The sequence below is a fragment of the Bactrocera dorsalis genome, chromosome 2 (assembly GCF_023373825.1).
Source record: "Bactrocera dorsalis isolate Fly_Bdor chromosome 2, ASM2337382v1, whole genome shotgun sequence".
Classification (NCBI taxonomy): domain Eukaryota; kingdom Metazoa; phylum Arthropoda; class Insecta; order Diptera; family Tephritidae; genus Bactrocera; species Bactrocera dorsalis.
Window position 1 is genome coordinate 65,357,272 of NC_064304.1, and position 25,757 is coordinate 65,383,028.

General features: G+C 37.6%; 1 long non-coding RNA gene across 2 annotated transcripts in view; it reads left to right on the forward strand.

Moving 5' to 3' along the window:
• Positions 1-351: 351 nt before the first annotated feature.
• Positions 352-25,757, forward strand: part of LOC105233304 (uncharacterized) — a 1,563,509-nt gene continuing 1,538,103 nt past the window's right edge. Inside the window, exons 1-3 of one of the 2 annotated variants that reach the window (XR_007421866.1) lie at positions 20,988-22,150; positions 22,213-22,405; positions 22,468-22,647. This is a non-coding gene — a long non-coding RNA (uncharacterized LOC105233304). Of the gene's footprint in view, positions 18,066-20,987; positions 22,151-22,212; positions 22,406-22,467; positions 22,648-25,757 lie in introns of those variants that run through there. The other variant, XR_007421867.1, reaches the window with a different exon arrangement.

Here is a 25,757-nt window from a genome sequence, read left to right on the forward strand (position 1 = left end):
CTGATTTATATAACTAACTAATAACTTTTTGCTTATTTATCCTTAGCAATAACTCTTCTGTTGAAAAAAAACCACCACAAAAAAAATGATTTTTTTTTCATGTAATTTATATGGAAAACAGAAAATTTGAAATAGGCACCTCTTAATATTAATATTAAGAGCTCATCTTTTGAGTGACTTTTTTTTTACACATTCTCGAAAGTTTTGAGCCTGTTTTTCAGTTGAAAAAAAAAAGGTTGCCTCAGAATGACACACCCTAATATGTACATATAGTCTAAGAGCCCGTGACATCCAGACCTTCGTCATTTTATAAAAGCTGAAAGTTTGTCGAAGTATGCTTTGATCATAGGTAAGAACGATGGCAAAATGTGAAATTCAAGTCATCGTGGCTTTGGGGGGTAGCGGGTGGGACAGGTGCATAAAATAACAGCCAACTTTCGTTATTTTATAAAGCGTAATTTTTTAATATGTTATTCGGAATAACATTACAAACCATCTTATTTATTGCCAGACACTTTTTATGGTGGCAATCCCTTGCCAGACGCCCTAAAACTTTAATAAATTTTAATTCTACTTTCGTTATAGTATAAAAGTTAAAATTTATACATGTTATTTGGGTGACTATTAGAAGATGTTTTCTCAGTTGCCAGACAGTTTCGACAGTTCCTACCTAGGCCAGACAAACATATTGGATCCCAATACCAAGGGTATAGGTACGAGCGCGAGGCAATATATAATCGTATAGGTGCGAGTGAGATAGCGCGTCAGGAGCGATCGAATGATGTTATTGTGTAATTATTTACGACTTAGTATTTAAATAAAAGTTTAAAAATTAACCTATTTGGTAAATTACTAAATAATGTGGAAATTTAATGCGAAATTAAACTTCTCATTCAAATTTGATTGCATAGCTAATACATAAAAGGAATGAAAATATTTCTTTTGTAATTACGACATATAGGCTATAGAAATTATTTATCATATCTAATTAATAGAAATATTTATTTAAATTTTCAAAGAAGCGCATTGTTTCTTTTGAAATTTACCAAAATTATAAACATTCTTCATAGCTTTCATTATTAATATTGCTTTCGTAATTTTCTTCATACTCTTCATCACTGCTGCACCATATTTCTTCTGGCTCATTGTCAGTGTCATCTTCTTCGTTAGTTTCTGTAAAAAAGGTTACACAATTATGAAAAGTAAAAATTTATGTATAATAATTTGAAGTAATATGTATATACCTGATATAGTTTGCAGTGCATCACTGACAAAATTCGGTAACTGATCGCCTTCAAACCATTTAAAATTGTATTGGCTGTTAACTTGTACCCAACCATAGTTTGCTGGTTCATGTATTGATGGAATTTTCTTATGAGCATTATTCCAAATGCTGGATATATAATTAGCTCGTCGAAATTGTTGGAATAGCTCTGATTTACAGGGTGGCAGACTGTTCCCATCAAAATTGCGTATTTTTTTTCGCTGAAACGCTCATTAACATCGCAGACCGTATAATTATTAATAAACAATTGAGGACGGGCAGCATCAACATCAATTATCGTACCAACATTATATATATCACATATGAATGCTGTATTATGTCTAAAGTGCTTTGTATTTCACTACCATCTTCCTAGACTACCTATGAATAATTTTTCAAAAGATTATGAGAAAAAAATAAAATTCGAGTTGGTGGTACAATACAAGAAGTTAAAATTCAGAGAGATCTGTTTGGACGTATGCTGGGAATATCCATGGATCATAATATAGATATTTTGAAAATTTTATCACATCCAATTACCTCAGTGCCTTTGTCCATGTGCCATTTGGATGGTACCATTTGCAAGACGGATAAATCTGCCTTAATGAAATGTTTGGAAAAAGAGGTAGAGCATGAACCAGCACGTTATGTAGATGTCGTAATAATTGATGGATTCTTTATGTTGCATACGATGAAAAACATTCCAAAAACATTTGGCAGCATTTCTAAAAAAATGTTGCAAATGGTTACTCAAATGCGAGCATCACGAGTTGACGTTATATTCGACCACATCCAATTACCTCAGTGCCTTTGTCCATGTGCCATTTGGATGGTACCATTTGCAAGACGGATAAATCTGCCTTAATGAAATGTTTAGAAAGAGAGGTAGAGCATGAACTACCACGTTATGTAGATGTCGTAATAATTGATGGATTCTTTATGTTGCATACGATGAAAAATATTCCAAAAACATTCGGCAGCATTTCTAAAAAAATGTTGCAAATGGTTACTCAAATGCGAGCATCACGCGTTGACGTTATATTCGACCAATACTTTACACCATCGATCAAAGATTACGAACATACCCAGTGATTCGAATCCGCACAATTGGAGTACACCATAACTGGAACTGATCAAATTCGGCCGAGTGACTTTGCAAAAGAATAAAAATTCTAACTTTAAAACGGCTTTTGTTGACTTTTTTGTATCGCATTGGGCCACTGACGAAATGGCGCCATTTACTGGTAATAAAACCATCCATATCAATTTTAAACATTGCCAGTCTTTTGTTGTTAATGGGTACAACAGCGTAGAATCCAGGATTTTGGAAGAGTTATCATGTCCTCAACATGAAGAGACTGATACTAAAATAATATTTCATGTCATCAATAACTCAGCGCTAGCGAATATAGTTATCAGAAGTATCGATACCGATATTGCTGCTATCATGCTTGGTCATATGCACCATATACCAAATGATTCCCGTGTTTGGATGCTAACAGGTACTGGAAATAATTTAAGATATGTAGACCTCACAAAGATACACACCAAGTTAGGCGACTCCATTTGCAAAAGCTTACCTGAGTTTCATGCAATCACAGGTTGCGATTATAACCCAGACTTTTTTCGAAAAGGAAAATTAGGACCGTACAAAATATTAATTACTACAGAAAAATATCAAAAGGCATTTATAAAATTCGGCGACACTCAATTATTTGAAGATGATAGTGAAATACAAAGCACTTTTGACATAATACAGCAGTTCATATGTGATATATATAATGTTGGTACGATAATTGATGTTGATGCTGCCCGTCTTCAATTGTTTATTAATAATTATACGGTCTGCGATGTTAATGAAGCGTTTCAGCGAAAAAAAATACGCAATTTTGATGGGAACAGTCTGCCACCCTGTAAATCTGAGCTATTCCAACAATTTCGACGAGCTAATTATATATCCAGCATTTGGAATAATGCTCATAAGAAAATTCCATCAATACATGAACCAGCAAACAATGGTTGGGTACAAGTTAACAGCTAATACAATTTTAACCCTCATTTGTACTGATGGGTCCAGGCAGACCTTTTTGAACTTTAAATCACTATTTCATATACTAGCACACACGTTTATGTTTCAATACTTCATGATATCCTAGACGATATATTTTAGTATGATTTTTTTCATATATATATTTATAAAAATTGATAAATAGTTTTTAAATTATAGTTTTCAACCGAAAAGTCATATTGAGTACTAATGGGTCTGGCCAGACCCATGCGCTCATTACGCAACGGGAACATATTTTTGTATGAATCTTGTTATTCTATTCATGATTTGTTTTGCTCATTTGAATTTAAAGTTCCGTTATCAAAAACATTGTTGGTTTTCACATATTAGATGTTGTCATTTGAAGTTAGAAGTGGAAAGTGATGTTCACATTCAAGTAAAGAATAATCGGTGGTATTCTGTGAAAGTGTGTATTTATTGAATAAAAATGAGTAAAATATATTTCATATATGATAATGTGCGCGTAGTGATCCAAATTTTTATGACTTGGTTGCAAATGCTTTGGCAGAAGAGATTGAAAACAACAGTGAAAATGATGATAATGATCTTGATTTCGGCGCCTCAGAAATAGAAAATGAGTTGGAATTTGAAGCTTCAGATGTTGAAGCTGAACATGAAATTGAAGTCGCTGAAGAATATAGTAGCACAGATAGCGACGATGATTTGAATACTGATGAAGGTAACAACTTTATTGGCAAAGACGGGACCGTTTGGAGTAAGGCAGCACCTCAAAGTTGTCGTGTTCGCTCCCATAAGGTACTGTGTTCATCCGGTGGATCGACAATCACATCATGTTCGCCTGTTGAGGTTATCGATGCGTTTTTTACACCAAACATGTCATACATCATTGTAAGCGAAACCAGCAATTACGGTACGGAAAAAACCAATGAATGGAACTTTAAAAATCCCAACAAATTGAAAGAATGGCAAAGCTTTACAGAAACTGCAATAACAATAGTCAGGCTGCATCAGTTTTATGGAAAACAAACCAATTGCCAATTTTCAGAGCAACGATGTCTTACCGTCGGTTTTTGACCATATCCCGTTATATACGATTTGATGACGGTCGCACTAGACCTTTCCGCTTAGAAACAGATAAAGCGGCACCTATACGAGATATTTGGAACTTTCTAAATGCAAATCTCCAGAAGAATTTTCGTCCATATAGCGACATAACTGTTGACGAACAACTTTTTCCGTATCGAGGAAGAACGAATTTACTCAGTACATACCTTCAAAACCGGCTAAGTACGGTATAAAAATATGGTGGGCTTGTGACGCAAAAACTCATTATCCTTTGAGTGGAAATATCTATACCGGAAAAGAACCCAACGAAGGGAGAGCAAAGAACCAAGGGGAAAATGAGCTAATAAGTTTGGTTTCAAAATATTCAAATTCTGGGTGCACAATAGTAGCTAAAAACTTTTTTTCCACTTTAAATTTATGTAAGGGGCTAATAAGCTTGGGGCTGTCCTTCGTTGGAACCCTTCGAAGCAATAAAGCATGTATCCCACCTAAAATGAAGAAAAACAAGAATAGGGCAGTTCTTTCATCTGAGTTTGGATTTCATCAAGACAACGTAGCCATTTGTTCATATGTTCCTAAGAAAAACAAAGCGGTAATATTACTGTCCACGGTACATTACGATAAGGAAGTTGAAGGCGTCAAACGAAAACCAGCAGCAAAAATGCATTACAACAAAAATAAAGTTGGTGTTGATGTCATGGACCAAATGCTAACGCATTACACTACCAAAAGAAAAACTAAGAGATGGACTCTTGCATTTTTTATAATATTGTTGATGTAATGGCATTAGGAAATTTTATTATATGCAAAGAAAATAACAATTACACTAAATCAGACGCTCGTAGAAAGTTTTTATATGATTTGTCCGAAATGTTAGCTCATCCGCAAGTCCAGTCGAGACGTAACAATATACATATAATAAAGCATTCCGTTTGCCGTTCCGCAATTGAAGATATTTTGGGAAAATTTTAGGTATGTATTCAGTAATGTTATATATATAGGGCAAACACATTTACAAGTTACAAAATTTATTTTACAGAAACAACCAAATACGCTAACAGACACCAAAAGTGAGACTTTAGAAAAGAAAAGGAACTGCAGCTTATGCCATGCTCAAGACAAACATCGTCGTAAAACAAGGTTCTTTTGCAAAGAGTGCGCAGATGCTGTATGTCAACAACATTCAAAATGTTATTACAAATGCTTTAAGTGCATAAAGGAAAATTAATTCTATTTTTAATCTTTTACTTGCTTTTCGTGAATACTTTATTTGAGTTTTTAAAATGTTATTTGAAATAAAAAAATTAAAGATTCTCCAAAATGATGTTAGGTTTGCTTTTGGATCCAGCTAGGCCCATTGGTACTCTATATTACAATCCAAGTATCCGTCAAAATGAGGGTTAAATGGTTTTAAGGCGATCAGTTACCGAATTTTGTCAGTGATGCACTGCAGGTATATACATATTACTTCAAATTATTATAAAAAAATTTTTACTTTTCATAATTGTGTAACTTTTTTTACAGAAACTAACGAAGAAGATGACACTGACAATGAGCCAGAAGAAATATGGTGCAGCAGTGATGAAGAGTATGAAGAAAATTACGAAAGCAATATTAATAATGAAAGCTATGAAGAATGTTTATAATTTTGGTAAATTTCAAAAGAAACAATGCGCTTCTTTGAAAATTTAAATAAATATTTCTATTAATTAGATATGATAAATAATTTCTACAGCCTATATGTCGTAATTGCAAAAGAAATATTTTCATTCCGTTTATGTATTAGACCAAAGAGTGTAAGCGGCACCGTTATGTCGCCGCGTGTGCATAAGAAAAAATTAAAAACTGATACTGGTCAGCGCATTGGCACTGACCAAAACTTCTTTTCGCCTCTACAAACTCTCGACGATACAGAGAATGTTGAAAAAAGTGACGAAGAATGTGAACAAATTGTAAATAACAAAACATACGTCCCACCCATTACGGTACTTAAGTGCACAGTGGAACAACTACATAAAATTTGCAAAGAAATAAATTGCACCAAATACTCTATAAAAAAATATCGATTCGAATAAAGCTCTATTGTGTGTTAAAATCAGACTATGAAGCGGCCTGTCATTACATGCAAGGCAAATTTGAATACTTCTCATATGCCAACAAGAACGAGAAACGATACAAAGCAATTCTCCTGGGGCTCGATGTTATGGACACTACAGTCCAGCTTGTTCAAAGAATGAGGCCTAATAACTCCATATTAATTTTATATGTGGTATATTTTACCAACAAGTCTACATCTCTGAATATTCTCAGAAAAAATCATGCTGTTATAAAATACGTGAGAGTAAAATGGGAATACCAAAAGCGAAATAGTAATAAACTAACGCAATGCTATAACTGTCAAATGTTTGGCCACGGATCCAGTCGCTGTGCAGTAAAGGCGTATTGTTCATTATGTGCGGGAAACCACAAAACTACGGACTGTAAAGAGGAGTCAGCTATTAAATGTGCAAATTGTAACGGGCCCCACAAGTCTAACTTCTACGAATGCCCGAGTAGATTAAGTTATATTAATTATTATTATAAATATAATAAACAGCAGAATCTTTCTAAACTTAAGACAAACAACATTATTAATGCTCCTCGTATAAATGACAGAAACTTGTTTCCAAACTCACTTAGCCAAACAATCTCACCGGCAAACCCTACTTGGGTAACTTCGCAACAATTAAATTCACCAAACAGCAATGAAGAACTTTTCAGTATTGAAGAGATAAAGTCACTCACGTTCGATTTAATTAAAAATCTAAGAAATTGTAAATCAAAATCAGATCAGTTTGAAGTTATAACCTCACTAGCTTGCAAATTTCTTAAATAATGTTGAACCGCTTATTAATTGTCACTTGGAATGCCAGAGGCATTCGATCTAAAAAAGATGAGCTTTTCAATTTCATCATGAATAGAAACATTGATATTTGTTTACTAACCGAAACGTGGCTAAATGATAAAGTTTCTATAAAAAACAATTCATATTATATATACAGAAATGATAGAACTAACAATAAGGGGGGAGGGGTAGCCATAATCATTAAAAAATCTATTCGCCATACCCTTTACCACGAAAGCTATAGAATGCATTGGCATTAATGTACTTTGCCCCACAGCGAATCCTATATCAATCCACTGCTGCTATTTTCCTGGAGGCCAATCAAGCCCCGAACTTAAACGTAACTTTGAAAATGACTTAAAGCTGCTCACTCGAGCTACAGGAAAGTACCTATTGGGAGGAGATTTTAATTGTCGCCATAGCTCTTGGGGCTGTTACCGTGCAAATAATTGGCGTGGCATTCTGCATGATCATTCGTCATTAAGAGGTATCAGTGTGTTACACTCAACAGTACACTCATACGTGCCCGCTAATAGTCGCAGCAGAACTTCTAATCTAGATCTGTTCTTAACAAACTACCACCAAGTGTTTTCTAACACTAAGGCAATAAATGATTTAGGATCCGATCACCTACCTGTGCAAACTCTTTTTCACACAAATTTTACCTCAGTAAAAATATTTAGATACGTATTTAATAAAGCCAACTGGGCAAAATTTGGTAAACTGGTTAATCTGCACCTAAATTGCATTGATCAAGCAGCGGTCAGAAATACAGACGACATTGATAGGTTAATAAACAACTTCAACGAGGCAATCTGTTGTGCGAAAGCAGGTAGTATTCCAAAAAAGAGTATATACTCTCACACAAAGCCACTTCCTCAAAATATCATTGCACTTATAAAACGTAGAAATCGACACCGGCGGAATTGGTTGAGATACAGAAATACGGCCGATCTCGTCCTAGTGAGATGGCTTAGTCATGTTATTGTCAATAAGATTTTTGTTCTCAGAAACGAAAATTGGAACAATCTTTTAGCAACGTTAGAGGATAATTCTTCCCCATTTTGGAAACTATCTAAAGTGGTCAAGAAGAAACGTTCTAGCATACCAACATTACGACAAAATGCTTGCTACTTTTCCACACCATTACAAAAGGCGGACATTTTAGCAGATACATTTAAAATGAATCAGTGTCACTCTAACAACCTCAGCGATCATGCAACCATATCAGAAGTCAACAACTTTGTGTGCGATTTAGACTCTCAGATAATAACCTCCGAACAGACATTTTTTACAACTATCTCTGAGATCTCCTCAATTATCACAAATCTTAAAACATCTAAATCGCCGGGATTAGATAATATACAAAATCTATGCCTCAAGGCCCTGCCTAGAAAATGATTAAAGTATCTCACAAGAATTATAAAAGAATGTCTTCGTTTATGCTACTTTCCGTCCCAGTGGAAGCTTTCAAAGGTTGTACCAATATTAAAGCCCAACAAACCTGCAGAATGCCCAACGTCATATCGCCCAATAAGTTTGCTGTCATCAGTAAGTAAAATTTTTGAAAAAGTTATAAAAGAAAGACTGTCGACCTTCATGGAAGACAATGAAGTGCTCCCGTCAGTGCAATTTGGTTTCCGACGTGAACATAATACCTTACACCCATTGCTTAGAATAAAAAAAATCATAAAAACAAATTTTACAAACTCTAAGTCCACTGGTATGGTTTTACTAGATATCAAAGCTGCATTCGACTCTGTTTGGCACGACGGGCTCTTGTACAAAATGATGCTCTTGAAATTTCCCTTAGTTTATATTAAAATTATACAAAGTTTTTTGACCAACCGATCATTTACAGTCCACCTAGGCGAAGCTCATTCTCGCAAAATTGACATCAATGCTGGTTGTCCCCAAGGTTCGTGTCTGTCTCCATTGTTGTACAACATTTTTACTTCGGATTTCCTACCTCTAAGTAAGAGCGCAGCTCAGGCTTCATTGCTCAGGCTTCATTGCAGCTGATATCACAAATTCGCTCCAAGAGGACTTTAATATCCTTGTCTCTTACTTTAACAAGTGGAAAATACTGGTTAATACCGCCAAGACCAAAGCAATTTTTTTCACGAGGAAGCGTAAAAGCATCTTTCTTCCAACAAGTCATATTTCACTTAACTCTTTCGATGTCAACTGGGAAAAGACTGTTAGATATTTAGGACTGATACTAGATCGTAGACTGACCTTTAAAGACCACGTGCTTTACATCATTAAAAAAACTAACATACTAATATGGTCGTTATACCCATTTATAAACAGAAGATCAGAACTTAGTATAACAAACAAAATGTATCTATTCAGGTCTATTTTCCAAGCTGTGGTTTTTTATGGTATGGGCCGATTTCGCGAACTCCCACATCCACAAACTTCAAGTGGCCCTAAATAAAATATTAAAAATAATTTTCAACCCACCATAGCATTTTTCTACCTCCGAATTACATGACAGAGCTAATGTTGAATTAGTCGCAGATAGATTGTCCCGACTAAATAGAAGGTTTAACGAACGCTGTGAGTATTCCATATACTCTCATATTAATGAATTAATTAATTAACTTATGTAAAATATATTCTTAGTTATAAAGTAGAAATAAGTAGGTTAAGATAATATTCTTCAAGGGTTTTTTGTTAATTTTTCCCCTACAAAACTGTATTATTTATAGTAACATTTCATAGCTCATTCTCAAATAATTTTTAAGTAGAAAAGGGAAAATCGCCTGTACTCTTAACTTATATACATTAGTCACTGTAAATACATATATTATAAGAAGAAGTGAAATAAATTTGAATTTGAATTTGAATTTTATGTATTAGCTATGCAATCAAATTTGAATGAGAAGTTTAATTTCGCATTAAATTTCCACATTATTTAGTAATTTACCAAATAGGTTAATTTTTAAACTTTTATTTAAATACTAAGTCGTAAATAATTACACAATAACATCATTCGATCGCTCCTGACGCGCTATCTCACTCGCACCTATACGATTATATATTGCCTCGCGCTCGTACCTATACCCTTGGTATTGGGATCCAATATGTTTGTCTGGCCTAGGTAGGAACTGTCGAAACTGTCTGGCAACTGAGAAAACATCTTCTAATAGTCACCCAAATAACATGTATAAATTTTAACTTTTATACTATAACGAAAGTAGAATTAAAATTTATTAAAGTTTTAGGGCGTCTGGCAAGGGATTGCCACCATAAAAAGTGTCTGGCAATAAATAAGATGGTTTGTAATGTTATTCCGAATAACATATTAAAAAATTACGCTTTATAAAATAACGAAAGTTGGCTGTTATTTTATGCACCTGTCCCACCCGCTACCCCCCAAAGCCACGATGACTTGAATTTCACATTTTGCCATCGTTCTTATCTATGTTCAAAGCATACTTCAACAAACTTTCAGCTTTTATAAAATGACGAAGGTCTGGATGTCACGGGCTCTTACTCTAATATGTGTGTAGACATATATTGCACATATAATCATACGGGATAGAAATAGCCTGTGATAGCATACCCTTTGCCAAACAAAAACAAGCAGGGCTACAAAAAAAATAATTAGCACACATATGTACTTATATTCGCTCAAATGCATTTCGTGCATATTTAGGCATAAAGCTAATTGATCTCTTTAACCAAATCATAATCATAAAATCATACAAACAATTTGTGCATGCTAATTTAAAAAGGGAATTGATCTCTTCAACGAGCTCTCAGTTGCACAAATTATAAGTACGTACATACGTATGGACATACAAGTCCACGTATTAGGGTGTACCTAAATACAAAACATTCGGAAATCGAATATTTTAATAAATAAAAAGCGCGGTTTTTAATAGTAGTTTACTATTGAACCATTTACTCAACATAAAATATAAATAAAAATAACATCATCACAAGTATAAACAAAACGATATTAATAAAAAATACGTTTTTTTAATGATATAATCCGAAATAGCAAACTCTTATTTACAAAAAATTGAGTTTACTTTTATATACTTTATCGATTCATATAGATACTAGAACTCAGTTTACTCTGAAATTTAATTTATTTTGAGAAATATTTTAATCTATATATATAAAAGAAAGTTGTTGTTAGTTACACCATTTATAACTCAAGAGCGGCTGAACCGATTTGGCTGAAAATTGGGGGAGAGGTAGCTTAGAACCAGAGTAAAGACATAGGATACTTTCCATTTCTTTATATTAGAATCTAATACAACTAATAAAAACAAAAATTATATTTCATATTTCAAATTATAAGTATTTATTAAAAATTCATGTTTGAAGAAATCATCTGAGGATTACATTTCTATAAAAGAAAGTTGTTGTTAGTTACACCATTTATACCATCCGGCTGAAGGGATTTGGCTGAAAATTGGTGGGGAGGTAGTTTAGAACCAGGGTAAGGACATAGGATACCTTTTATCTCTTTATGTCAAAGTTTAATACAATTCATAAATACAAAAATTATATTTCAAATCATAAGCATTTGTTCAAAATTCATGTTTGTAGGAATATTTGAATATTTCATTTCTTAAAAAAAAAAAAAACAATAATAAAAACAATACAAGCAACCTCACATCTATATATATGTGGCAACGCCGTATTCACCGCTTATAAGCAACCCTTTGCTACGTTTACAACACTATCCTTTAGCAACGCTGTACTACGTTTTTCAATCTAGCTCTAAGCAACCCGGTTCCCAGAATCCTATCATACTTCCCTTTCTCTACATACCGTCTTGCCGAACGGACGTGTGCCCAGGCAACATTTCATTTTGTTAAATAATATTTTTAAATAAACAGTAAAAATAAACAATAAACTTCTAAAACTGGTGACCCCGAACAAGCGAAACGAATCTACAGATGGAACAGCAAGGAGAAAGCACCACACAGGCATCTTAGCCCGCCTAATATGAACGACACCATTATTTTTTGTCACTGGAATTCTGGTTCGCTGCTACAGGTTTGACCCGCGATGCACGAAAATACAATCTGGTCATGGCACAAGTTCTACCAAGCAACCTAATGGAGCTAAAGGCCATAATCGACGCTACTCCCTCAATAAATCGTTACGACTACATCAAGTCCAAACCTATAGCTCAATTCGCGGAAAGCGAACAACGACGCTTACAACGTGTTCTTTCCGACATGCCATTAGGCGACTTAAAACCAAGTCAACTATTCAACGAAATGCGCCGGATGGCCAGCACAGCATTTTGGGAGACAGTAGTAATCGACCTCAAGCTGCTGTTATCGCATTAAAGGGTGGCGTAGCAGATAAAGTTGTTATTGCAGACGCCATCGCGGACTCCATGAATTTTCGAGAAAATAAGCATGGTAGGTAACCAAGCACCGGCAACGGGCACCCCCACGCAAACTAACAATAAGTCAACGCTAGAGGAATTAAAGAAGGAAATCGCGCAACTGACGAGGCAAATCGAATCCATAAAAACGCACCGATCACGAAGGCGTAGCCGAAGTCGACCGAGACAAGAACGAAATACACGCCAGGATTGCGCACAGGCAAACGAATTATGCTGGTATCACCATAAACTTTTCGACGGACTTTCTCAATACCTTTTAATAGACACCGGGGCAGACGGATCGGTAATTCCCAAAATCACTCGAAACAACAACATGAAGCCATCAATCGTTAAACTGTTTGCGGCAAACGGCACCCCAATTACCGTATACGGCGAAGTGCTTCTTAAAATCAATTTAGGCTTAAGGCGAGAATTCCTTTGGAACTTCCTCATTGCCGACGAGCGGAATTAATGGAGCCGAATTTATAAGTCACCATGGACTGTTGGTTGACTTAAAAAAGAAACGATTAGTCGACAACCTAACTTCAGTGACATCGCCTGGGAAGCTCGTAGATAACAATAAATTATCTATAAAAACATTCGATACGTCATGCGTACATGCAAGCCTACTGAAAGAGTTTAGCAATTTAACACGCGTGGCACAACTCGGAAACCCAGCCGTATCCTCAGTCGTTCATCACATCGAAACTTGCGGCCCAACTCTATCTGCATGACCAAGGCGCCTTTCACCAGATAAACCGGCAGCGGCTACAGCAGAATTCGAAAGTCTAATCAAATTGGGCATCTCTCGCCCATCGAACAGCAGTTGGGCCAGCCCTCTTCACATGGTAATGAAAGCAAACGGTACCTGGCGACTATGTGGAGATTTCATGGCACTCAACAGTGTAACAGTTCCAGACTGATATCCAATTCCATACCTACAGGACTTCACCTGTAATTTAAATGGTAAGACGATCTTTGCAAAGATCGATCGGCAAAAAGCCTTCCACTAGGTTCCCGTAAATCCAGAGGATGTTCCGAAAACTGCTATTATTACGCCTTTCGGCATCTCCGAATTTATCTTTATGCCTTTCGGTCTTCGCATCGCAACGCAGACGCTACAAAGACAGCAGCTTTCGAAGAATGTAAAACCCAGCTTTGGAATGCATCTCTTTTAGCGCACCCTCGAAGAACGCCGAGTTGCCATTATATGTCGACGCTTCAGATAAAGCTGCAGGAGCTGTTCTACACCAGGTAACGGACAGAAACTTCGAACCCTTAACATACTTTTCAAAAAAAATTCGACAAAGCGCAGGTACGTTATAGCACTTATGACAGAGAACTTACAGCAATATTCATGGCCGTTAGTCATTTTAAATACATGCTAGAAGGACGCATCTGTCATATCTACAGTGATCACAAACCACTAATTTACGCATTTCAGAAAAATCCTGAAAAGTGTTTCAACCAACAAACTCGCCAACGTGATTACATTTCCCAGATAACTACAGACATTCGCCACGTAGAAGGGAAAAAGAATGTAACAGCTGACATGCTCTCCAGAATTGCGCAAATCCAAACAACCAGTATAGATTACAGCAAACTCTCTGAAAGCCGAAAAGTCGATCAATAACTCAAGTTTCTACTCCAAAACAACGTTAACTCATCGCTTCAGTTAAAATTATTCACAATACCTTGATGCGATAAACAAATAGTCTGCGACGCATCAGAAACATAAGACCATTCATCACAAAGAAGTTCCGCTCTGAAGTGTTACGAGCTACTCATGGATTATGCCACCCAGGTACTCGCGCTACAGCCAAACTACTGACAAGCAGATTTGTTTGGCCTGGAATTCAAAAAGACAGTATTACATTCGCAAGAGCATGCGAGCAATGCCAAAAGGCAAAAATCACTCGACACACATTTACGCCTCTCAAACGCTACGAGTCCGTAGACTCGCGATTCGATCACATTAATATCGACGTTGTAGGACCATTTCCCTTACATGCAGGTAACCGTTATTGTCTAACAATCATCGAGCGCTTTTCAAGATGGCCAAAAGCTATTCCTATACCCGATATGACAGCAACAACTATCGCAAAAAAGGTTGCACCGAACGTTGAAGGCTGCAATTTTATGCATTAACTCCGAACGTTGGACCGACTTTCTACCAACAATACTCTTGGGCCTACCAACCGTCTGCAAACAAGACTTAGGAGCGTCACCGGCAGAATTAATCTACGGTACACCAGAGCCGAATTAAAACACAGTCAGAATTTGTTCCTCAACTCCGAGACTTAATGAACATCATCAGACCATTCACTACATCATGGCACAGTTCAAGAAAAGTATTTTGCCCATCACTTTCAAAACCATACGAAGGACCTCAAAAAGTTTTATCACGAGAGGAGAAGTATTACAGAATTGAAATAAAAGGAAAACCAGAAATATTTCTCTAGACGGATTAAAGCCAGAATATTTACCGCATGAAGATTTATCGCCACAAACTCACGGAACCTTATCAACTGGAGTAGAACGCCGTCGAGTATCTTTAGTTAGACTTTAGCTACGATCTTAACCGTTCACCCCGTCTGGAGGGGGATACTGTGGCAACGCCGTATTCACCGCTTATAAGCAACCCTTTGATACGTTTACATACTAACTTTTTCATTCTAGCTGTAAGCAACCCGGTTCCTTTCTCTACAAACCGTCTTGCCGAAAGGACGTGTGCCCAGGCAACATTTCATTTTGTTAAATAATATTTAAGTATTTTTAAATAAACAGTAAAAATAAGCAATAAACTTCTACTTAAATATATAAAAGAAAGTTGTTGTTAGTTACACCATTGATAACTCAAGAACGGCTGAACCGATTTGGCTGAAAATTGGTGGAGAGGTAGCTTAGAACCAGGGTAAGGACATAGGATACCTTTTATCTCTTTATGTCAAAATTTAGTACAACTCATAAATACAAAAAATATTTTTAAATCTTAAGCATTTGTTCAAAATTTATGTTTATAGGAATCATTTGAATATATGCGTACAATTTTAAACAGAGTCTTCTCAAAAATAATACAATTGCTAAATATTTGGAATAGAAGAAAAGAACTGCAACCAAATACGCAGTGAAATAGATCATAACTGGCTCAGTAATCAGTCGTTGAATATGTATTGTACCACGTGCATTCCAAAAGACTGATATCATAACCTTTCCAGCCGCCTTTTTAGTTTTTCCACGCCTGAGAATCGGTTCATCATGTGTAGTCCACTACAATGACTGTCGATTGGACTCCAGTGGGAAATGGTGGAGCCATGTTTGTATCACTGACGAAAAATTATTTCGATTAGAGAGCACTTAAACACTTCTCAGAATCAGTTATTCGTTGTTTTGTTGGATTATAAACTTGCGAGGCACCCACTTTGCACAGAGCTTTCGCCTCTTTAAGCTTAGCAAATATCTTTTCATCGGTGGATTTCCCTGAGGCCAAATTCATCAGTATTTTCCTCCCAAAAGCAATGATTTATTAACACACGAACTGCTCTTTGATCCATTTTTTGTAAACTAACACAAATTGCTTCACAGAAATGCTATATCTCATTAACTAATAATTATAATCCAACTAATAGAACTCATATAGATGGTAGTACAGTAGAAACTCGATTAACCGGACTAATTGTTGTCGATAGGTGTTCAAATATCATTGAACATGCTTACTTATCAGCAAAGCCGAAAAGCTACTAAATAGAAATATCTATTTATATATTAATATACATACATACATACATACATACAAAAATGCAGCTAATATAAGAAAAATATGTAATAAGAATACAATACAGAAAAACAACCCTTATGGTGGTTATTGTATTCTTCAGTATAAATCTCAAGTGCCTTAGTCACAAACACACACACACATATACATACTTACATAAACTAACAAATAGAAATGCAATAGATGCACACTAGCAAATGCATACAAATGCATTTGCTGATAAACTATACATCTATTTTTAGATAAGACCAACGCACTTATTATGTGTTATGCGTTGGTCTGATAATTAATTTAAGAACATAGGCTAAGAATTTTTGTATAAAAGGAGCTGTTCAATAAAAGTAAAATCAGATTTGAAAGACAATCTCAGCTTAAAAGACTTCTTTTATTTATATTTTTTACTTCCCCCACCAGTGGTAAGGGGTAAAAGAAAATAAAAGGAAAGAATTAAAATAAAGAGCAGTGCCTATCACTTATTACCCCCCACCCGAGGTAAGGAATAAGTGACGCAGAGCTGCAATATCTTTAATTAACAATAGGCATTCGGATAATCGAAAATCCGGATAATCGAATGTATGAAGAAAAACAAATAGATATTCATATCCTGCAACGAAAATCAATGTATTAAGAAATGAACACTTACTTATGTATGTATGTATGTACATATTTTCTTAGATTACTCTACATACGTAATACTAAACTGCAGCATTAATCATGAAATACAATAAAATATTTAGGTACGTATGTACGAATAATTTGTCTACAATATGTATTTGGTAATTTGCATTTGGTAATCATGAAGTAAGTAGGTAGGTAATAAGTTTAATTTGGTTTAAAATATTTGGTAATTGTCATTTGACGTAAGCAACTTTTTCTCTTCATTGCTGCTATATCACGAATTCGTTTCAGTTGTAGTAGATTCACAGTATCACCCTAGGGGTATTCTTTCGCTCTCGCTCAAATCCCTTGCACGGTGCAAGAATTGCATATATTTCCTCTCGGTGCACCGGCACAACAACAAACACACGCAGAAATTTATTTGCAAGGGCTGTAAAATATGTCAGACCAAAAACCTTGTATATTTGCGTGCAATGTCATGGAAAAATATAATTGCAACCCTGTTTTAGCTGACTTTTTACATAAAGTCATATAGCGTCGTTAAATTGTCTCTTACGCTTTGGCAGGTTTAAATATGTAGACGTGACACGCACGTCAGAGCGGAGTCACAATTGAAAATGAACTAAAACAATAATGAAACGCGCGGGGCAGCGGCAGCGACCCCACACTGCGCGAGCGGAATATGCAAGTTCCGACACGTTCGTGATTCCATAATTTCTACGTAGGTACATATAAATTGGTCGCGATTGGTAGTCCGGATAATCGCGAATCCGTATAAGTGAGGGCCGGATAAACGAGTTTCTACTGTAGTAGTATTATCTATGTATCAGCCACAGTGAAACGTGGACGGGCCCTCTAGTTTTATATATTCCTAGTCGTACAAAAACGGAGAGAACAACTCAGGAGCAGCTGCAACATTACATAATGTTTTGCAAGCAGCATCCTGAGTTGCAGCGCGGGAAGCTAACTCCGACCAACCCTCAAGGGCTGCAAATACTTTGGTCGGAGTTAGCAGACAATTTAAATGCCTTAAGAGGCCCAACTCGGTCGGCAGCCAAGTGGAAGGAGGTAAGTTAATAAATGCTTGTGTTTGTGTCACATTATTAAAATACATATGTACATATATTTTCATAGTCATTAATGCATTGGAAACACCAGTTGCGATCGCGAGCGCGCAAACTGAAAACACATGCGCAATCGACTGGTGGGGCAAATTTTGAAAAATCCCACTTTGACCCATGTAGAGTGCTCCAATCGAGTCTCTTGTATAACCGACCCCCACTAACTTTGGACGGCCGATCTACCCTTGCCAGTGGCACACCCCCTGGAACTCCCATTGAACATCCCAAGAAACTAAAAAAAATTATTGTTTGAAGTCTTTTTTGCTTTCAAGTCTGGGCAATTTCGCACGGCTCTCTTATGTCGTCGCCATAACAGCCTCTACATTTTCCGGTATAACCCGTTTGGAAACGCTACTTTGTATGTGTGATGGAATCTTTGGATCATTAAACGGTGGATCATCTTGATTTAAATATTCTTTCAATGTATCGTACGGAATGTTTCGCGTGAATGGTGGTTCAAATACGATATTTATATCATTCAAATTGATCATTTCCGTATAACTTGTGCAATTTAAGTTTATATCTGGTTTTTTATAAACTCTAAGTCATTGGCTCGTCAACATTGGTTCGATAGCGTAGAATTTTCTTGATGGCACAGTCGCGCTTTTCTTTCCTATCATCAAACAACATTGATAACAAGATATTTTCCGAATGCGCATAATATGAATTATCTTTAATTACTTGATTGACAATTTTGCGTAAACGAGGTTCTAGAAACCGTGACCAACCAATGAACTTGAAAAATAATGCACTGCCGTACACGACAGAGCTGTAATACTTGATATTGAAGTACATTGGCACATAAAATTTAATTATAAATTCAAGCAAAATTCTTAAATTTGCATCTTAATTTTCCGTTGTCACATATAATCGCAATAATCTAGCGGCCTTGGTGAGCCGCCGATGATGTACAATTTTCCCTGGTTTGATGTTAGCCAGATCCACCGGAACCACGCCGCTAGAAATTGCATGGGCCATGTCGTATAAGTACTTCGAATCGGTGGAAAATTCTTTTTTTTCCGGAGCAGGGGGCATATTTTGCAACTCAATTTTCTGGAAGCCATCCACGTTTGTTGGCTCACCGTCAGTGCATATTCCAACTAATGTATCCAGTGATATATTTTTATCGTTGAAAAAACCATTAAATTTGGTTGTTTTGTATTCAGCGGTTTCATGTTCCAGTCTTACGTAACCAATCAATTCAGAATTGGGTTCTCTCAAAATAACAAGACGAGGTTCTTTTACCATCCTAGTATGATACCTCTCATCAATTTTATCTATCGTTAAAGTATCATCTTTTCTGCCATCGAATGAAAACGCTAACAAATTGGTATCATCTAACCGTTTGCGAAGCACTGCTTGTCTGCATTTCTCTTTTTCTCTGCGAACTTTCGATCCATGATGAGAGGTTTCCCATACTTATCTTTAATTTTAAAATCTTGCAAAAGAGCGGTTCCCAATGCTGATGCTACTCTGTCAGGCACACCAAATCTGTCACATACCAAGGCAAAGTTAAAACAATCGTATCTCTCTGTGTATTGTGAACTTGTGCTTCTATCCATATCTTCTTGAACCGGCGGGGGTGCGTATGTTGAATCATCGGGATCTTGGTGTGTTGACATTGATGACATAGACGTTGCTCCTTGCTCTTCAGTTTCCATCATAAATGCATTCATTGTTAGTCTTCTCTGATTATGTTGATCGTGCATGAACTCTTTGAGGCGTTCGGGAACCCAGCCGCATGCACATGGAGCTACGTTCAAATCGCATTTACATTTTCCAATGTAAAAAATTGTTTCCAGAGATTTTACATACCCTGTAAATTGTTGGGTGTTGTTTCTTCTCTTGATTTGCTCTTGATACTTGTCAAGCAATTTATTCAATTTAATACATACACTTTTTTCAGCATTATTTCCATACCAAGTTTTTCCCAAATTCCAATCAACCTATCTTGTTCTTGAATAGTGAATGATTTATGGGAAAACTTTTTTTGTTCTGTTTTAGCACGTTCGCTTATGTAAAAATAATATCTCAAGATATCCAGATGGGTTGGTAAATTAAGATCAATCAAATCAGTAGACACACCAAAAACAGTAACATCATGCTTGGGTATATGACTCATAGGGTTTTCGATAGTTGTTGATGTAGTTGCTTCATCTTGCGGTGTAGAGGATGGTGGATTCATTGTAAACTTTTTGATTTGGAATGGTCACTTCACTTATTATTTTTTTTGAAATACCATAGTGGTTGTTGCTTTAGTTCTCCTCACTTTCAGAGGTAATAAGAATGAAATGGTAATTTCAATTCTATTTCAAAATTTGCCCCTACCCAAGAGTTCGACCCAAATTGGGGGACATCAGAATTCGTTTCAGAGGTATGGTTCCTTCGGCAAAGTTTCTTATTTTGATCCGTAGAATATAATTTTCATAGAGCAATGGGCAATTTTTTTGCCTCCCCACAAATCGACCCGGCCTAATGTATATATGTATATATTTATTTTTACTGAGGATTGGCTCATAGAGAGCATATAACTATTACCAATGCAATTTTTGTAAGAGCCATGCCCGTACAAATACAAACACGCCAGGAAACGCAGATCAAAAGATATATTCGACTTCTGCATATAAAGGGTGATTTTTTAAGAGCTTGATAACTTTTTTAAAAAAAAAAACGCATAAAATTTGCAAAATCTCATCGGTTCTTTATTTGAAACGTTAGATTGGTTCATGGCATTTACTTTTTGAAGATAATTTCATTTAAATGTTGACCGCGGCTGCGTCTTAGGTGGTCCATTCGGAAAGTCCAATTTTGGGCAACTTTTTCGAGCATTTCGGCCGGAATAGCCCGAATTTCTTCGGAAATGTTGTCTTCCAAAGCTGGAATAGTTGCTGGCTTATTTCTGTAGACTTTAGACTTGACGTAGCCCCACAAAAAATAGTCTAAAGGCGTTAAATCGCATGATCTTGGTGGCCAACTTACGGGTCCATTTCTTGAGATGAATTGTTGTCCGAAGTTTTCCCTCAAAATGGCCATAGAATCGCGAGCTGTGTGGCATGTAGCGCCATCTTGTTGAAACCACATGTCAACCAAGTTCAGTTCTTCCATTTTTGGCAACAAAAAGTTTGTTAGCATCGAACGATAGCGATCGCCATTCACCGTAACGTTGCGTCCAACAGCATCTTTGAAAAAATACGGTCCAATGATTCCACCAGCGTACAAACCACACCAAACAGTGCATTTTTCGGGACGCATGGGCAGTTCTTGAACGGCTTCTGGTTGCTCTTCACCCCAAATGCGGCAATTTTGCTTATTTACGTAGCCATTCAACCAGAAATGAGCCTCATCTCTGAACAAAATTTGTCCGAAAAAAAAAAAAAAACCGAACACTGATTTTGGTAATAAAATTCAATGATTTGCAAGCGTTGCTCGTTAGTAAGTCTATTCATGATGAAATGTCAAAGAATACTGAGCATCTTTCTATTTGACACCATGTCTGAAATCCCACGTGATCTGTCAAATACTAATGCATGAAAATCCTAACCTCAAAAAAATCACCCGTTACAAAGAACAGTTTCTCCATGCTCAAATATTTTTTAAAAAATGTAAAATATTGATTTAAAACAAAACAAACACAGATGTTTTCTATTATGATGGCTGCTTTCACACGTCACAGATATTTGTGATAATAGTGAGCATTTGAGCTTTCGAATTTTCGCCAGAATAAGGTAACCCTCAATAAAGTGAGAAACATCACTGTAGTGAGGTTGGTGACTTTTGTGAGGGCATGAGAATAAGACTGTTAGTTTATTTTTTGAATTATACAGCCCTATTCTGAAAAAACCTCTCAACTGAGGAGAAATATTTGAGAGATTTCTTGTGAGGCATAATTTGTGAGGCTATTCTAGCTCAAACCTCATAAGAAAAAAGCTTAAAAAAGTCACCACGTGAGGTAAAAAGCTTTTAGCTGTCAAACAGCTGTTTTAAGAAAAATAAGCTAACAAAAAAGTACACAACAATGGATACTCAGCATATGTAAGTAATTTTGCAAATTTTAAATATGTATATATATATACAATAATTTTATATATTCCTAGGCGTACAAAAACGGAGAGAACAACTCAGGAGCAGCTGCAACATTACATAATGTTTTGCAAGCAGCATCCTGAGTTGCAACGCGGGAAGCTAACTCCGACCAACCCTCAAGGGCTGCAAATACTTTGGTCGGAGTTAGCAGACAATTTAAATGCCTTAAGAGGCCCAACTCGGTCGGCAGCCAAGTGGAAGGAGGTAAGTTAATAAATGCTTGTGTTTGTGTCACATTATTAAAATACATACATATATTTCCATAGTCATTAATGCATTGGAAACACCAGTTGCGATCGCGAGCGCGCAAACTGAAAACACATGCGCAATCGACTGGTGGAGGCCGTCCGATAAGTGGAATGACTCCATTCGAGGAGCAAGCCATAACAACATTTGGGGCAGCAGCGGTAGATGGATTGCCGGGTGTTGCGACTTTGGGTCATCAGGTAATATTTTAATTTAATATTTGTCGGACTATTTATTTTTTTTTAATTACATGAAAAAGAACATTCTTTGAAATGTGGATGAAATGACAGTCCTTGCGTCTTGTTGGCCGTCGTGTTCAAGCAGCCCTATGGCTCTACATGCTTTTAGGAACAAACCTTTTCCTGCCCATTGACGATTTTGAGCGTTTGTTAACTGGTAGGACTGCGGATTATAGTCAGACGCCTTTGAGTGTTTTTGTGTGTGGTATAAATTCCAACAATGGCATCTGAGGCTTTCATCTCAGGTTAACCGTTGGCCGGTGTGCCCTGCACGTGACGAAGTAAAGTTCTCTCTCGACGAACAAAAATCGAGCTCTGTAAGTCACTCATTATTCCCGTCCTGCTATATGGTGCAGAGGCTTGAACAATGACAACAACTAATGAGTCGACGTTGCGAGTTTTCGATACAATAGTTCTGAGAAAGATTTATGGTCCTTTGCGCGGATGGAGTCATGTGTAGGGAGGATGGAGTCATGTGTAGAAGTTCACGCAAGTGAGGAAAGTTCTCTGATCGCCATTCACTTGGGAGTGGCCAGAAACGATTCTTTTACATATGACTCAAGCAGCTCACGACTTCCGGTCTTTGACCAAGTATCCTCTGGGTAGCCTAAGAACATCCGTTTGAAGGCGAGCTAAAGTGAGAAGGCGAAAAAATCCCCTGCATAGGGTTGTGCGCTGGGTTTTTGACCCGCAACGTAAATGAAAAAAACACCAACAGCCGCGGATGAGAGGCCCCCCTTTTGATGACGACCATGGCAAACGAAATAAGGACTATGATTTGAGGGCATGCACCTGGAATGTCCGGTCCCTTAATTGGGAAGGTGCCGCTGCCCAGCTGGTAGATGTCCTCGCAAAGATAAAGGCTGACATCACCGCCGTCCAAGAAATTCGATGGACGGGACAAGGACAGAGACGAGTAGGTCCTTGTGACATTTACTACAGTGGCCAAATAAAGGAGCGCAAGTTTGGTGTAGGATTCGTGGTGGGAGAGAGACTCCGTCGCCGAGTACTATCATTCACTCCGGAGAATGAACGTCTAGCCACAATCCGCATCAAAGCGAGGTTCTTCAACATATCGCTGATTTGCGCCCACGCCCCGACGGAAGAGAAGGACGATGTGACCAAAGATGCTTTTTATGAGTGCTTGGAGCGCACTTATGAAAGATGCCCCCGCCACGATATCATCATCGTGCTTGGCGACTTCAACGCCAGGGTGGGCAAAGAAGGTATCTTTGGCACTACAGTCGGTGAATTCAGCCTCCACGAGGAAACATCCCCAAATGGGTTGAGGCTGATCGATTTCGCCGGGGCCCGAAATATGGTAATCTGTAGTACTAGATTCCAGCATAAGAAGATACATCAAGCTACATGGCTGTCTCCGGATCGAAAAACCACCAACCAGATCGATCATGTTGTGATAGACGGAAGACACGTCTCCAGTGTTTTAGATGTGCGTGCGCTTCGAGGTCCTAACATCGACTCGGACCACTATCTTGTTGCAGCTAAGATTCGCACCCGCCTCTGTGAAGCAAAAAACGCACGCAAACAAACACAAGGAAGGTTCGACGTCGAGAAGCTGCAATCGCAATAGACAGCTAGAAGATTTTCTACTCGGCTTGCACTCCTGCTCTCTGAGAGCACTCGTCAACAACTCGGTATAAGGGAACTGTGGAACGGCATTTCAAACTCCTTACGTACAGCTGCAACCGAAACCATTGGTTTTCGGAAAGTGCAAAAGAACAGCTGGTACGACGAGGAGTGCCGTGTCGCAGCGGAGAGAAAACAGGCTGCCTACCTCGCAACGTTACGATCGACCACAATACGTGCGGGATGGGATAGATAAGGAGAGTTGAAGAGGGAAGCGAGATGCATTTGCAGACAGAAGAAGAAAGAGGCCGAAATGCGTGAGTACGAACAGCTTGATAAGCTGGCCGACAGGGGTAATGCTCGAAAATTCTACGAAAAGATGCGGCGACTTACAGAAGGTTTCAAGACCGGAGCATACTCCTGTAGAACCCCCAAAGGTGATCTAGCCACCGATGCCCAGAGCATACTTAGATTATGGAGGGAACACTTCTCCAGCCTGCTGAATGGCAGTGAACACATAACACCAGGAGAAGGCGAACCCGATTCCCCAATCGATGACGATGGAGCAGACGTTCCATTACCCGACCATGAAGAAGTTCGAATAGCAGTTGTCCGCCTGAAGAACAACAAAGCGGCAGGGGCCGACGGATTGCCGGCCGAGCTATTCAAACACGGCGGCGAAGAACTGATAAGGAGCATGCATCAGCTTCTTTGCAAAATATGGTCGGATGAAAGCATGCCCAACGATTGGAATTTAAGTGTGCTATGCCCAATCCATAAAAAAGGAGACCCCACAATCTGCGCCAACTACCGTGGGATAAACATCCTCAACATCACATACAAGGTTCTATCGAGCGTATTGTGTGAAAGATTAAAGCGCACCGTCAACAAACTGATTGGACCTTATCAGTGTGGCTTCAGACCTGGTAAATCAACAACCGACCAGATATTCATCATATCCAAATCTTGGAAAAGACCCGTGAAAGGAGAATCGACACTCACCACCTATTCGTCGATTTCAAAGCTGCTTTCGACAGCACGAAAAGGAGCTGCCTTTATGCCGCGATATCTGAATTTGGTATCCCCGCAAAACTAATACGGCTGTGTAAACTGACGTTGAGCAACACGAAAAGCTCCGTCAGGATCGGGAAGGACTTCTCCGAGCCGTTTGATACCAAACAAGGTTTCAAACAAGGCGACTCCCTATCGTGCGACTTTTTCAATCAGCTGCTGGAGAAAATAGTTCGAGCTGCAGAACTGAATCGAGCAGGTACAATCTTTTATAAGAGTGTACAGCTGCTGGCGTATGCCGATGATATTGATATCATCGGTCTCAGCACCAGCGCCGTTAGTTCTGCTTTCTCCAGACTGAACAAGGAAGCAAAACAAATGGGTCTGGCAGTGAACGAGGGCAAGACGAAATATCTCTTGTCATCAAACAAACAGTCGTCGCACTCGCGACTTGGATCTCACGTCACTGTTGA